General features: G+C 40.6%; 1 protein-coding gene and 2 long non-coding RNA genes across 6 annotated transcripts in view; all 3 read left to right on the top strand.

Moving 5' to 3' along the window:
* LOC127301711 (large ribosomal subunit protein eL39) overlaps positions 1-16269 on the top strand; it is a 149330-nt gene that overhangs the window by 9628 nt on the left and 123433 nt on the right. Inside the window, exon 1 of one of the 2 annotated variants that reach the window (XM_071818460.1) lies at positions 5662-5666. The exons of the other annotated variant lie outside the window; for it this stretch is intronic. The gene's annotated coding sequence lies outside the window, so the exon portion shown is untranslated. Of the gene's footprint in view, positions 1-5661; positions 5667-16269 lie in introns of those variants that run through there. 2 annotated transcript variants of the gene reach the window in all.
* LOC127301678 (uncharacterized) lies at positions 1523-3588 on the top strand. Of its 2 annotated transcripts, XR_011742335.1 has the most exons (4): positions 1523-1824; positions 1913-1946; positions 2810-2885; positions 3039-3588. It is a non-coding gene; the product is annotated as an uncharacterized lncRNA (long non-coding RNA). The 2 variants fall into 2 exon arrangements; XR_011742334.1 differs by having other exon boundaries at positions 1523-1946.
* Positions 9063-11318, top strand: LOC127301668 (uncharacterized). 2 transcript variants are annotated; one of them, XR_011742337.1, is made up of 4 exons: positions 9063-9555; positions 9644-9677; positions 10540-10615; positions 10769-11318. It is a non-coding gene; the product is annotated as an uncharacterized lncRNA (long non-coding RNA). The 2 variants fall into 2 exon arrangements; XR_011742336.1 differs by having other exon boundaries at positions 9063-9677.

Consider the following 16269-nt stretch of genomic DNA (forward strand, 5'->3'; position numbering starts at 1 on the left):
AAGTCAACAATCTGTTTTGGCAAGCTTATAAGTTCCAGACTTTGGCAGTTGATATCTAAGCAACCACCACTGTTATTGTTGACCTCAATGCATGGATCTCATCTATGCAACATCCTCTTCAACCTCCACGTCTTGCATGTCTCAGTCAATCCTTGCAGCTCATATATTAAACTTGATCTTGTATCCTATTCAATGATTCAACTCTAGATCACTTCCTTCAATTTTACCTCTTGTCTTTATTCAAGTTTAATCTTCACAAAACCAAGAGTGGGAATGGTGGGTACATTTTGTAGCCATCATCTACCCTTGAGAACACTTCTCCCTAAGTTAGTTTTCTCTCTCAAAAATCCTATTAATTTTTCCTTCTCTAGTTTTGATCACAAAACTAATTCTAGTTTTATTAAATATTTTCAAGATAATTCTTCAAAGAGAACAAGGACTGAAATGGGTTTTGTTTTCTCATCCCATTTCTACCAAGCACTGATTTCTAAAACATTACTCTCTATGTTGCTTTGTTTTTAACAAAAGGCTTGTTTATGGTACCTATACCATTTCTTGTTTACTTTAAATTTGAGAAAAACTTTACTTTACTTGAGAAAGTAGAATATGTTGAACCCCTATGTTCCAACTAGTTTTCTCTCAACATCTTCAAAATTCCATTTCACTTGAGTTCATTCCCAATTGTGTCTAGACAATTGAGGTGTTCCATATACTTTTCAAATGAATCCTTTCTCAAATGGCAAAACTTGCACATCTTATGCACATCTCTGATCTACCACATTGTATCCCCTCCATCCTCCAATTCTTGATCAAATGGATAATCATTTGATACTTTCAAATCACTCCCAATTGACCTCTTATTTGAAGAGCAACTTATATTTCATTATGCCTATCTCACTCCTCTATTATTTTCCATCATCACCTTGACCTCATGAATTGATGATGTATGTCAATATATTCATCCTTGTGAGTGTATGGTTACTTCACTCACCATCTCTCCTAGCCTTGCTCTACCATTGTCTAAATCACCATCACCACCATCATCTCTTGGACACATCTTTTATCAGGTCAGAATGTCACCACCATCTACTTTAGCACCCTTGTGCATTAGTATCACTTTGCCTAAAATTGTATATCTTTTTAGGCCACCATTTTAGTAATTTGTGAGGCACTCAACCTTGGGTGTCATGCATGTGTAGCAATTATCTCTTGTTGATCACTTGTGCATGGCCAAAAATATGTGGCCGGCCATGCCATCGCACACATGCATCATGCCTCTCCATTTCCCTCTCTCTCACATAATTACTCCACCTTGGGATGCCTCTCCTCCTTTGTCTCTTCCCAATGCCACAAATAAATTCAGCTTGGGTCAAATATCTCTTCCCCAAACCAGCCTCCCAACTAACCCAATCAATGAAGAGGCTACCTCCCAACCAACCCAATCAATGAGGAGGCAGCCCACCCCCTCTCCCTCTATATAAAGGGCTTGGCAGCCCACCCCCTCCTCACTTGCTCTCACTTTTCCACTCCCCACTCTCTCCTCCACTCCCACACACTCTCCTCCTACCTCTCCCCACGAAATTGCTACTCCTCCTAGCTTCATGGCCGGCCATGGCCATGGAAAGCTCACCAAGATGCAGCTCCTTCCTCCCTCAAGCTCATCCTCACCATGAGAGCCTCCCTCTCCTTCTTCTCCCCAATCCTAGATGGTTTTCTCTCCTCTTCTTCTTCCTCCCTTGCTAAGATTGGATCTTGATGCAGGTGCATGTTGGTCCAAGCATGGAGAAGGTTGAGCTATCCTCAGATCTGAAGTTCTTGAGCAAAGTTCGTCCAAAACCTTGCAGTAATTTCTGTTTCTTGCTGTTTCAGATTCTGGTACGATATTGTAAAATCCGCCAAATCTCGTGTGCAGATCCAAATTGAGTGGTTCAAAGTTCTGCAGATAGGTATTGAAAATATCTACAACTTGGCGTTGGTCTCATCCTCAAATTCGTTACGGATTTTGCATGATAAATAAAGTTCTGCAAACATGCAGAATCATTGTTTGTTAGATTTCTTCCGTTTTACAAAACCTTTTTGAGCAAACTCAATTTTGGGTGAAAGCCCTCTCCAGTACCTTCATTTTGGCGTTGGGTTCACTTCAAATGACCTAATGGAATTGAAATGGTTCACAGATCAAGATCTGGTCAGATCTGACTTTGTCGAATTAAATCAGGAGCTTGGAAACGAATTTTTGAATGAAACCAGTTGGATAAGAACCACCTTTACAATACCTTTCAGATGCAACTGACCTCATATTTTTAGGATTTTTCTACGATTTATGGCTTACAGATCTTGTTTTCTGTACAGTCAGATTCAAAGAAATTCCTAAAATTGTAGGTTTAATATTTTTGGGTGATTCCAATTGGGTTAGTCTTGTATTAGTACTGGCTATCTAGGAAAATTTTTATTAGTCTCTGTTCATACATATTTGTTGCTGTTAGTGATGTTTATGTGTAGCATGCATTGTTGAAGCAAAACTTTTCGGTTTATTTAAAAACCCTTGACCAACTCTTTTTAGTAGAGGTGGGCAACCTTTGTTTTATGCTTGCAAAACAAAACCTCTGCAACCTAACTTTAGCTCTTTTGTTTTGCTTAAGTTTTCAAATGATGTGGTATATGGTTTGCTTCCTATTTGTGTATAGTGTTAAGTGAGCAAATTAAATTAGGAAAACTGTTTTCTACTTTTTCCAAAAATGTTGAAAGTATGTTGTGAATGTTTGTGATGTCAAACTAATGCTCTTGTCCTCTTCATGATGTTATCTACCAGGGGATAATTGGTTTATACCATGGTGATAACCGAGAGAGGCAATTGCTAAGTCATGGCACTCTCATACCTTCACTAGGTAAATAGATTGGGTTCTCTTTTAGTTGCTTTGTAGTATCTATAAGTCCTTAGTATGTTATACCTTGGCTGCATGGTTAGTTGTTGATTGTTGAATGATGTCTTGTTGGTGCAATGTGATTGATTGTGTTCTTTTTATATTTTCCGGCGATAGATGCGAACAATTCCGGAGAAGAAGAAGAAGTGGAATCGAACGAGGATTTTATTTATATTGTCGGAATTCTTATATTGATGGAGTTGAAGAAGTACAGGGACAAATAAGCCAAGGCAAGCCATCTTTTGATCTCTGATCCGGTGTCTAGTTGGATGTCATTTGTTGATGTTCAAAGCGCCTTCATTCTATGTGTGTTATTATCTCTATTTATGTCATCTATGTGTGATTGCAAGTGGGGTACTCCCTAGTGGTGATGCTCCACTATTGTCCTTGTGTTATGGGATGCATGGTAACATGGCCGTGCTATTCCACTTGGTGATCTTGTATGCTCAACTTGAGCATGTTCCATCTCAAGATATTAACTTACACCACACCCACCCCCTTTGTAGTATAGAGGTATCAATGTCATGATCTTGGTGTATTCTCAACTTGAGAGGAGTATGCCGTGTACCATCTTGGAGAATATGTTGGATAGTGACACTCCACTATCTAAGTTGTGTAATTAGCACCACAAATCTGAGAGTATATTCCTCCTTGTGTTGTCATAATACATGCTTACCTTAAGCAAGTATGATCCACTCCACTACCCCTTTATACCTCATCTATGGCGGGATGACTCTCATCTCGGCCGTAGTGCAATACTAGTTCAACTCATGAAACTATAGGTTGGGAACCCCTCAAGGTTTTCCTTGTTGTAAATGTTTATGAAAACCTTGGGTGAGGCAATCTTACCCAAGCGTATGGTTTATGAAAGGAAAGGATCTTGACAAAGATGGTTGGAAAGAGGAAATGTGTGTGTGACTTGGGTTTTTGCGAAAAACGACACATGGTTCTCTGTATTCGCCCGGAACAATTAACCCGCGCAACCACACTACTCCAACGTGGGCACGGGGCTTAGCTTGACGTTTGTTCTTCTTAGCATGAGGCACCGCACAACTATACAAGGGTACGGTTACCCCCGAGTCCGGGTTGTCGTAGTTGGAGACAATCGTATAACGGGAGGCCTTCGGGGCTGACCCGTCCGGAAGACACTATGGGTCTCCTGGCTTGGCGGTGGAGCCACGCTCAAAGGGAGGTGAGCTGCCACGGTGCCGGGGAGGTACATACTCCATAGGGTAGGACCTCTTGCTAAGTTGAATAGGCGAAAGGCTTCGACTGATTATCCGAGACTCGCATACTTTCGTATGACGAACCGGGGATGATCCCGGCGGATTTATCAGATCTTGTGGGGAAAGTGCGCACACTCTGCAGAGTTAAAACTATTCGAATAGCCGCGTCCGCGGTCATGGACGGTTGGGATGGCCGTTACCGAGCTGTGTCGAGTTTTGGTTTTGAAAATGATTTCCAAAGGAAATGTGTGTTGGAAGTACCGGAAGGGTACGGGAAAGATGGTGTGCCGGCCATGTGGAGATGGTCGAGGAAAATGAAACAAAAGAGGGTGACCCTTCCTAGTGTTTCATGTAGAGGAACTCTGCTTTAACAAAGATATAGAGATGTCATAGGACTTTCTTAGTGTCCCCTTCAACTGTGATGTGGGATGCTATGTTCATAAGAGAAACTGATTCTCTTTCACATGCTATATCCACAAGAGAAACTATTCTTCCTCTCTTGTCTCTTTTAGTTAGCTCTGTTAGCATCTTTCTTGATGGTTTGCGAGTACAATTCCAAATGTACTCACGGCTCTGTCCCTGGCTATTTACTTGGCCAGACTTGGAGGAACACGATGGATGAAGAAGGAGTTGACGACGTCTATGCGAGCTAGGAACGTCTTCCCAGTCAGTTGCTTGTAGGGTTAAGGCAGATGACTTGGGCTCTACGCTGCTGAAGTGATTCTGCTACTCTGATGATTAGATTAGGCCCTTCGAGGCTATCTTGTAAAGTTGGGTCATGTGACTTTATTGTAATTTTCTTATTCCGTTTTGTAAAGGATGATGTAATTTGATATCAGTTCGGTTATGTGTTCACGGCACACTGATCATGGGAACGTGAACTGTATACATAACAGGGTATTTCGGACAGCTAGTCCGGGGTCCCCACAGAGCTGGTATCAGAGCCATCCTGACTGTAGGAGACCTTAGTTAGCATGGACGTTAGTTAGGAAACAAGTACTTGGACAAAACTATTTACAAAACAAATTGTTTCTTTAGTCGGAAGTATAGCTTCTACTCCTCTTATTTATTCAAAGCTTCTAAAATTCTTACCTCTCCGCTTTATAAAAAGGTTTGAAAATTCTTACTCTATCGTCTCAGCCAATTCAAACCTACATATTGGACGATGTCCCCAACTCAGACTGGAGACTCGAACTCGAAGATGGCTCAATCCCTCAGGAAGACTCATATATCTCCAACTGCAGCTATTGAAGATTGGATGCCGACGTAGCCGTGTGCTTGTTGGGATGATAACATCATGTCTTTGGTTGTCACCAAAGTCTGTCAAGGAGCTGACCTTCTTCCTCCGTGGACTTGCACTTTTTGCAGTCGTCTGGGATCAAGTCCTCAGTTCTTGACTAGTAATTTTTAGGCCAGCTACAAGAAGTTGATGATTTCGGGAGTACCTCAACAACTACCTCTTCGAAGACCTCACGTTCCCGGGATGTTGAGCAAGAAGACTACGCAGTTTTCTCCTCCGCCTCAACATAGAAGACCGAACACCAGGCCTGCTTCGCAACCAACTGCCCCGAAAATCCATGTTGGAGTCCATAAGAGCAAAATGAAGACGGCAACATATGTGACCAGCCCCCAAACCAATAGGATGGATAGGACAAACTCAATCGCTTTGATTGAGCTACCCCCACGCATTAGGCATTCCATGGGTACTTAGGTTACCATGCCTGGTTTGATGATTGCTTGTAGTTCCCTTGTGTGCTGCCTTGAGTGTCTTTTGTTTGTTTGTTGTGTGTATAATTGTCTTGGCTTTTCAGTCTGAAAAACACCCTTAGTGTGATAAACTAGCTTAGAAAGCCTCCCAAAGATGTTTTCACCCTCACCTACCTCGCCGATGTTTTGCTAACTGCTAGTTAGTTGGATAAGTTAACGAAAAGCTCTAACTCTACCCCCGTTAGCAGTTGTTTTTCAAACATCAGGAAAACTAACCCAAACCCCCATCTACGCTAACTTCCTTCAATATCAGCTGGAGCATCTCGACTACGCCAAGAAAGAAGAAGCCCTACCTTCAAGAATGACTGCACCTCTGCGAGAAGACATACTAATTTGGACTAACCTTGGAGCATAATCGCGCTAACCTCGAGGATATTTTCTTGAAAACTACCCTCTAACACACCGTCTAACAAGTTGAGTGAACAATAGCGTCAAAGCCAAGCTACATCACATGGTTCATCTGGTCCTCATCAAGTGAAGGCTCCTGAAGATACCTCAAGACTCAAGACTTTAGGCGTAGTTTACCCGCTAACTTCTTAGTTGCTACTGAAGTCAGCACCGACCCTCAAGCTGAAGATTGTCTTCGACGACCCCTGTTGCTGCTTCATATGGGTACCAACCAGGCGTTTCATCAACTTATTAACTCATGGCGCGTCCCCTATGGTTTAGTTAACACCGTGAGTGCCTCTTGAAGTTGCGGTCTGCACGTCGCCCCTGAAGATTCTTCAACTGAGTACGGAAGATCGATGACTCCTTCAGAAGCCCCCGACAGGACCGCAAGGCAGAAGCTCTAAGATTTTCCGAAAGCCCGATGAAAAATCTTAACGGTGGAAGACTTCGTCTTCCACTAAAAGTTGGAGCTAACCCTAACATTTTAAACCTTTCTAACACACCGTTGGAAATGTGGGATGCACTAACCCCTCTTGAAGCCGTGGACTACTCAACGCCCGCTGAAGATGTTCAACTCCAAAGATCAATGGCTTCTCCAAAAAGCGCCCGACAAGACCCGTGGCCGAAGCTTACAGTTTTTAACGCCCCCTCCCCGATGAACAATTTTAAGGGTGGAAGACTTCGTCTTCCACTAAATTTAAGCTAACTCTAAAAAGTTTTCAACCCTGCTCAAGCACCATTGGGTGCACTAACTCTCCCACAATCATGAACCCCGCTAGGATCATTAAGAAGGTATAGATCCAACATCTGCACGGAGTCGTCAGCCCCTTCATGAAGCTCGCCATCGTCAGAAATCCATCATGTCCCTCACAACCTGAAGTTGCGACCCTCTCCACACAAAGGCATAAAAATGGAGTCTAATTTTCGTTAAACTTTACAACCCCTCCAGTTCTACGCTCAGTAATCTCGGGACGAGATTATTTTAAGGGTGGAAGATCTGTAACACCCCAACTTTTGCAACCTTGATTAATTGTCCATATTTCAAAAATTAGGGGGAACAAAAACTTTTTCTATAGACTAATTTAGATGAATTGCCTTGATTTGTTTGTTGTGATGAATTGCTTTGATCTGCTGCTAGATGTATTGTCTTGATTTCTTGTTGAGTTCTGTCTTGAGTACCTCAAAGAACAACACCTCTAGTGGTCAGACATACGACTCACCTAATAAAACACATGTGTGACTTAGGTAAAATTGTTTTCCTTTTTACTACATCAAACTCTTCTCCTGATGGCAACATGAGTGTGCCATCTTGATATTCCTATTTGTGTTAGTCTAGCTCAAACCATCCTTGAATCCAAAATTTGGGATCATCTACCCTCATCACATCCTTCTCTTATACCCACTCATCATAGGTTGATTCTGAAGCCAAGTCAACAATCTGTTTTGGCAAGCTTATAAGTTCCAGACTTTGGCAGTTGATATCTAAGCAACCACCACTGTTATTGTTGACCTCAATGCATGGATCTCATCTATGCAACATCCTCTTCAACCTCCACGTCTTGCATGTCTCAGTCAATCCTTGCAGCTCATATATTAAACTTGATCTTGTATCCTATTCAATGATTCAACTCTAGATCACTTCCTTCAATTTTACCTCTTGTCTTTATTCAAGTTTAATCTTCACAAAACCAAGAGTGGGAATGGTGGGTACATTTTGTAGCCATCATCTACCCTTGAGAACACTTCTCCCTAAGTTAGTTTTCTCTCTCAAAAATCCTATTAATTTTTCCTTCTCTAGTTTTGATCACAAAACTAATTCTAGTTTTATTAAATATTTTCAAGATAATTCTTCAAAGAGAACAAGGACTGAAATGGGTTTTGTTTTCTCATCCCATTTCTACCAAGCACTGATTTCTAAAACATTACTCTCTATGTTGCTTTGTTTTTAACAAAAGGCTTGTTTATGGTACCTATACCATTTCTTGTTTACTTTAAATTTGAGAAAAACTTTACTTTACTTGAGAAAGTAGAATATGTTGAACCCCTATGTTCCAACTAGTTTTCTCTCAACATCTTCAAAATTCCATTTCACTTGAGTTCATTCCCAATTGTGTCTAGACAATTGAGGTGTTCCATATACTTTTCAAATGAATCCTTTCTCAAATGGCAAAACTTGCACATCTTATGCACATCTCTGATCTACCACATTGTATCCCTCCATCCTCCAATTCTTGATCAAATGGATAATCATTTGATACTTTCAAATCACTCCCAATTGACCTCTTATTTGAAGAGCAACTTATATTTCATTATGCCTATCTCACTCCTCTATTATTTTCCATCATCACCTTGACCTCATGAATTGATGATGTATGTCAATATATTCATCCTTGTGAGTGTATGGTTACTTCACTCACCATCTCTCCTAGCCTTGCTCTACCATTGTCTAAATCACCATCACCACCATCATCTCTTGGACACATCTTTTATCAGGTCAGAATGTCACCACCATCTACTTTAGCACCCTTGTGCATTAGTATCACTTTGCCTAAAATTGTATATCTTTTTAGGCCACCATTTTAGTAATTTGTGAGGCACTCAACCTTGGGTGTCATGCATGTGTAGCAATTATCTCTTGTTGATCACTTGTGCATGGCCAAAAATATGTGGCCGGCCATGCCATGGCACACATGCATCATGCCTCTCCATTTCCCTCTCTCTCACATAATTACTCCACCTTGGGATGCCTCTCCTCCTTTGTCTCTTCCCAATGCCACAAATAAATTCAGCTTGGGTCAAATATCTCTTCCCCAAACCAGCCTCCCAACTAACCCAATCAATGAAGAGGCTACCTCCCAACCAACCCAATCAATGAGGAGGCAGCCCACCCCCTCTCCCTCTATATAAAGGGGCTTGGCAGCCCACCCCCTCCTCACTTGCTCTCACTTTTCCACTCCCCACTCTCTCCTCCACTCCCACACACTCTCCTCCTACCTCTCCCCACGAAATTGCTACTCCTCCTAGCTTCATGGCCGGCCATGGCCATGGAAAGCTCACCAAGATGCAGCTCCTTCCTCCCTCAAGCTCATCCTCACCATGAGAGCCTCCCTCTCCTTCTTCTCCCCAATCCTAGATGGTTTTCTCTCCTCTTCTTCTTCCTCCCTTGCTAAGATTGGATCTTGATGCAGGTGCATGTTGGTCCAAGCATGGAGAAGGTTGAGCTATCCTCAGATCTGAAGTTCTTGAGCAAAGTTCGTCCAAAACCTTGCAGTAATTTCTGTTTCTTGCTGTTTCAGATTCTGGTACGATATTGTAAAATCCGCCAAATCTCGTGTGCAGATCCAAATTGAGTGGTTCAAAGTTCTGCAGATAGGTATTGAAAATATCTACAACTTGGCGTTGGTCTCATCCTCAAATTCGTTACGGATTTTGCATGATAAATAAAGTTCTGCAAACATGCAGAATCATTGTTTGTTAGATTTCTTCCGTTTTACAAAACCTTTTTGAGCAAACTCAATTTTGGGTGAAAGCCCTCTCCAGTACCTTCATTTTGGCGTTGGGTTCACTTCAAATGACCTAATGGAATTGAAATGGTTCACAGATCAAGATCTGGTCAGATCTGACTTTGTCGAATTAAATCAGGAGCTTGGAAACGAATTTTTGAATGAAACCAGTTGGATAAGAACCACCTTTACAATACCTTTCAGATGCAACTGACCTCATATTTTTAGGATTTTTCTACGATTTATGGCTTACAGATCTTGTTTTCTGTACAGTCAGATTCAAAGAAATTCCTAAAATTGTAGGTTTAATATTTTTGGGTGATTCCAATTGGGTTAGTCTTGTATTAGTACTGGCTATCTAGGAAAATTTTTATTAGTCTCTGTTCATACATATTTGTTGCTGTTAGTGATGTTTATGTGTAGCATGCATTGTTGAAGCAAAACTTTTCGGTTTATTTAAAAACCCTTGACCAACTCTTTTTAGTAGAGGTGGGCAACCTTTGTTTTATGCTTGCAAAACAAAACCTCTGCAACCTAACTTTAGCTCTTTTGTTTTGCTTAAGTTTTCAAATGATGTGGTATATGGTTTGCTTCCTATTTGTGTATAGTGTTAAGTGAGCAAATTAAATTAGGAAAACTGTTTTCTACTTTTCCAAAAATGTTGAAAGTATGTTGTGAATGTTTGTGATGTCAAACTAATGCTCTTGTCCTCTTCATGATGTTATCTACCAGGGGATAATTGGTTTATACCATGGTGATAACCGAGAGAGGCAATTGCTAAGTCATGGCACTCTCATACCTTCACTAGGTAAATAGATTGGGTTCTCTTTTAGTTGCTTTGTAGTATCTATAAGTCCTTAGTATGTTATACCTTGGCTGCATGGTTAGTTGTTGATTGTTGAATGATGTCTTGTTGGTGCAATGTGATTGATTGTGTTCTTTTTATATTTTCCGGCGATAGATGCGAACAATTCCGGAGAAGAAGAAGAAGTGGAATCGAACGAGGATTTTATTTATATTGTCGGAATTCTTATATTGATGGAGTTGAAGAAGTACAGGGACAAATAAGCCAAGGCAAGCCATCTTTTGATCTCTGATCCGGTGTCTAGTTGGATGTCATTTGTTGATGTTCAAAGCGCCTTCATTCTATGTGTGTTATTATCTCTATTTATGTCATCTATGTGTGATTGCAAGTGGGGTACTCCCTAGTGGTGATGCTCCACTATTGTCCTTGTGTTATGGGATGCATGGTAACATGGCCGTGCTATTCCACTTGGTGATCTTGTATGCTCAACTTGAGCATGTTCCATCTCAAGATATTAACTTACACCACACCCACCCCCTTTGTAGTATAGAGGTATCAATGTCATGATCTTGGTGTATTCTCAACTTGAGAGGAGTATGCCGTGTACCATCTTGGAGAATATGTTGGATAGTGACACTCCACTATCTAAGTTGTGTAATTAGCACCACAAATCTGAGAGTATATTCCTCCTTGTGTTGTCATAATACATGCTTACCTTAAGCAAGTATGATCCACTCCACTACCCCTTTATACCTCATCTATGGCGGGATGACTCTCATCTCGGCCGTAGTGCAATACTAGTTCAACTCATGAAACTATAGGTTGGGAACCCCTCAAGGTTTTCCTTGTTGTAAATGTTTATGAAAACCTTGGGTGAGGCAATCTTACCCAAGCGTATGGTTTATGAAAGGAAAGGATCTTGACAAAGATGGTTGGAAAGAGGAAATGTGTGTGTGACTTGGGTTTTTGCGAAAAACGACACATGGTTCTCTGTATTCGCCCGGAACAATTAACCCGCGCAACCACACTACTCCAACGTGGGCACGGGGCTTAGCTTGACGTTTGTTCTTCTTAGCATGAGGCACCGCACAACTATACAAGGGTACGGTTACCCCCGAGTCCGGGTTGTCGTAGTTGGAGACAATCGTATAACGGGAGGCCTTCGGGGCTGACCCGTCCGGAAGACACTATGGGTCTCCTGGCTTGGCGGTGGAGCCACGCTCAAAGGGAGGTGAGCTGCCACGGTGCCGGGGAGGTACATACTCCATAGGGTAGGACCTCTTGCTAAGTTGAATAGGCGAAAGGCTTCGACTGATTATCCGAGACTCGCATACTTTCGTATGACGAACCGGGGATGATCCCGGCGGATTTATCAGATCTTGTGGGGAAAGTGCGCACACTCTGCAGAGTTAAAACTATTCGAATAGCCGCGTCCGCGGTCATGGACGGTTGGGATGGCCGTTACCGAGCTGTGTCGAGTTTTGGTTTTGAAAATGATTTCCAAAGGAAATGTGTGTTGGAAGTACCGGAAGGGTACGGGAAAGATGGTGTGCCGGCCATGTGGAGATGGTCGAGGAAAATGAAACAAAAGAGGGTGACCCTTCCTAGTGTTTCATGTAGAGGAACTCTGCTTTAACAAAGATATAGAGATGTCATAGGACTTTCTTAGTGTCCCCTTCAACTGTGATGTGGGATGCTATGTTCATAAGAGAAACTGATTCTCTTTCACATGCTATATCCACAAGAGAAACTATTCTTCCTCTCTTGTCTCTTTTAGTTAGCTCTGTTAGCATCTTTCTTGATGGTTTGCGAGTACAATTCCAAATGTACTCACGGCTCTGTCCCTGGCTATTTACTTGGCCAGACTTGGAGGAACACGATGGATGAAGAAGGAGTTGACGACGTCTATGCGAGCTAGGAACGTCTTCCCAGTCAGTTGCTTGTAGGGTTAAGGCAGATGACTTGGGCTCTACGCTGCTGAAGTGATTCTGCTACTCTGATGATTAGATTAGGCCCTTCGAGGCTATCTTGTAAAGTTGGGTCATGTGACTTTATTGTAATTTTCTTATTCCGTTTTGTAAAGGATGATGTAATTTGATATCAGTTCGGTTATGTGTTCACGGCACACTGATCATGGGAACGTGAACTGTATACATAACAGGGTATTTCGGACAGCTAGTCCGGGGTCCCCACACATGTGTTCATATGCAACAGCCGAGCGTGCCTCTCTCCCACACAATGAATGCTAGGATCCAATTGATTCAAACAAAAACAAAAAAATAAACATAAAAACGCTCCAAGCAAAGCACATAAGATGTGATGGAATAAAAATATAGTTTCACTAGAGGTGACCTGATAATTTGTCGATGAAGAAGGGGATGCCTTGGGCATCCCCAAGCTTAGATGCTTGAGTCTTATTGAAATATGAAGGGATGAACCACGGGGGCATCCCCAAGCTTAGAGCTTTCACTCTCCTTGATCATATTGTATCATCCTCCTCTCTTGACCCTTGAAAACTTCCTCCACACCAAACTCAAAACAAACTCATTAGAGGGTTAGTGCATAATCAAAAATTCACATGTTCAGAGGTGACATAATCATTCTTAACACTTCTGTACATTGCACAAAGCTACTGAAAGTTAATGGAATAAATAAATCCATCAAACATAGCAAAACAGGCAATGCGAAATAAAAGGCAGAATATGTCAAAATAGAACAGTCCGTAAAGACGAATTTTTCTGGGGCACTTAACTTGCTCAGATGAAAATGCTAAAATTGAATGAAAGTTGCGTACATATCTGAGGATTACTCGTGTAAATTGGCAGATTTTTCTAAGTTACCTACAGAGAATACTACTCAAATTCATGACAGCAAGAAATTTGTTTCCGCGCAGTAATCCAAATCTAGTATGAACCTTACTATCAAAGACTTTACTTGGCACAAAAATGCAATAAAATAAAGATAAGAAGAGGTTTCTACCATAGTAACAACTTCCAAGACTCAAATATAAAACAAAAGTGCAGAAGTAAAATCATGGGTTGTCTCCCATAAGCGCTTTTCTTTAACGCCTTTCAGCTAGGCGCAGAAAGTGTGAATCAAGTAACATCAAGAGATGAAGCATCAACATCATAATTTGTTCTAATGATAGAATCAAAAGGTAACTTCATTCTCTTTCTAGGGAAGTGTCCCATACCTTTCTTGAGAGGAAATTGATATTTAATATTGCCTTCCTTCATATCAATAATAGCACCAACAGTTCGAAGAAAAGGTCTTCCCAATATAATGGGACAAGATGCATTGCATTCAATATCCAACACAACGAAATCAACGGGGACAAGATTATTATTCACCGTAATGCGAATATTATCAATCCTCCCCAAAGGTTTCTTTGTAGAATTATCAGCAAGATTAACATCCAAATAACAATTTTTCAATGGTGGCAAGTCAAGCATATCATAGATTTTCTTAGGCATACCGGAAATACTTGCCCCAAGATCACATAAAGCATTACAATCAAAATCATTGACCTTCATCTTAATGATGGGCTCCCAACCATCTTCTAACATCCTAGGGATAGAAGTTTCAAGTTTTAGTTTCTCTTCTCTAGCTTTTATGAGAGCATTTGTAATATGTTTTGTAAAGGCCAAATTTATAGCACTAGCATTGGGACTTTTAGCAAGTTTTTGTAAGAACTTTATAACTTCAGAGATGTGACAATCATCAAAATCTAAATCATTATGATCTAAAGCAATGGGATCATTGTCCCCAACATTTTGAAAAATTTCAGCAGTTTTATCACAAGCAGTTTCAGCAGTTTTAGCAGTTTCGGGCAGTTTTGCACGCTTTGCATTAGGAGTAGAAACATTGCCAACACCAATTATTTTATCATTGATAGTGGGAGGTGTAGCAACATGTGAAGCATTATCATTACTAGTGGTGGTAATAGTCCAAACTTTAGCTACATTATTCTCTTTAGCATTTTCTTCTTTTTCCCACCTAGCACGCAATTCAACCATCAATCTTATATTCTCATTAATTCTAACTTGGATAGCGTTTGCTGTAGCAAATGACTTAATGTCTTTATTTTCATTAGGTATAACTTTCAATTTCAAAAGATCAACATCAGCAGCAAGACTATCAACCTTAGAAGCAAGAATATCAATTTTACCAAGCTTTTCTTCAACAGATTTGTTAAAAGCAATTTGTGTACTAATAAATTCTTTAAGCATGGCTTCAAGACTAGGGGGGCACATTCCTATTATTGTTGTAAGAATTCTCATAAGAATTACCATGACCATTACCATTATTATAAGGATATGGCATATAGTTGTTAGTAGAATTATTCCGATAAGCATTGTTGTTGAAATTATTATTTTTGATGAAGTTCACATCAACATGTTCTTCTTGAGCAACCAATGAAGCTATAGGAACATTATTAGGATCAACATTAGATCTACCATTCACAAGCATAGACATAATAGCATCAATCTTATCACTCAAGGAGGAGGTTTCTTCAACAGAATTTACCTTCTTACCTTGTGGAGCTCTTTTTGTGTGCCATTCAGAGTAATTAATCATCATATCATCAAGAAGCTTTGTTGCGGCGCCTAGAGTGATGGACATAAAAGTACCTCCAACAGCTGAATCCAATAGGTTCCATGAAGAAAAATTCAATCATGCATAAAAGGTTTGGATGATCATCCAAGTAGTCAGTCCATGGGTTGGGCAATTTTTAACCAAAGATTTCATTCTTTCCCATGCTTGGGCAACATGCTCATTATCCAATTGCTTAAAATTCATTATGCTACTCCTCAAAGATATAATTTTAGCAGGAGGATAATATCTACCAATGAAAGCATCCTTACATTTAGTCCATGAATCAATACTATTCTTAGGCAAAGATAGCAACCAATCTTTAGCTCTTCCTCTTAATGAGAAAGGAAACAATTTTAATTTTATAATGTCACCATCTACATCCTTATACTTTTGCATTTCACATAGTTCAACAAAATTGTTAAGATGGGCAGTAGCATCATCAGAACTAACACCAGAAAATTGCTCTCTCATAACAAGATTTAGTAAAGCAGGTTTAATTTCAAAGAATTCTGCTGTAGTAGCAGGTGGAGCAATAGGTGTGCATAAGAAATCATTATTATTTATGCTTGTGAAGTCACACAACTTAGTATTTTCAGGAGTACCCATTTTAGCAATAATAAATAAAGTAAACTAAATAAAGTAAATGCAAGTAACTAATTTCTGTGTGTTTTTAATATGGAGAACGCAAACAAGATAGTAAATAAGTAAAAGCAAGTAACTAATTTTTTTTGTATTTTGAATATAATGAGCAAACAAAGCAGTAAATAAAATAAAGTAAAGCAAGACAAAAACAAAGTAAAGAGATTGGAAGTGGAGACTCCCCTTGCAGCGTGTCTTGATCTCCCCGGCAACGGCGCCAGAAAAAGAGCTTGATACGCGTACAGCACGCGTCCGTTGGGAACCCCAAGAGGAAGGTGTGATGCGTACAGCAGCAAGTTTTCCCTCAGTAAGAAACCAAGATTTATCGAACGAGTAGAAGCTAAGAAGCACGTTGAAGGTTGATGGTGGCGGAGTGTAGTGCGGCGCAACACCAGGGATTCCGGCGCCAATGTGGAACCTGC

Source organism: Lolium perenne, chromosome 1 (genome assembly GCF_019359855.2).
Source record: "Lolium perenne isolate Kyuss_39 chromosome 1, Kyuss_2.0, whole genome shotgun sequence".
NCBI classification, from domain to species: Eukaryota; Viridiplantae; Streptophyta; class Magnoliopsida; order Poales; family Poaceae; genus Lolium; species Lolium perenne.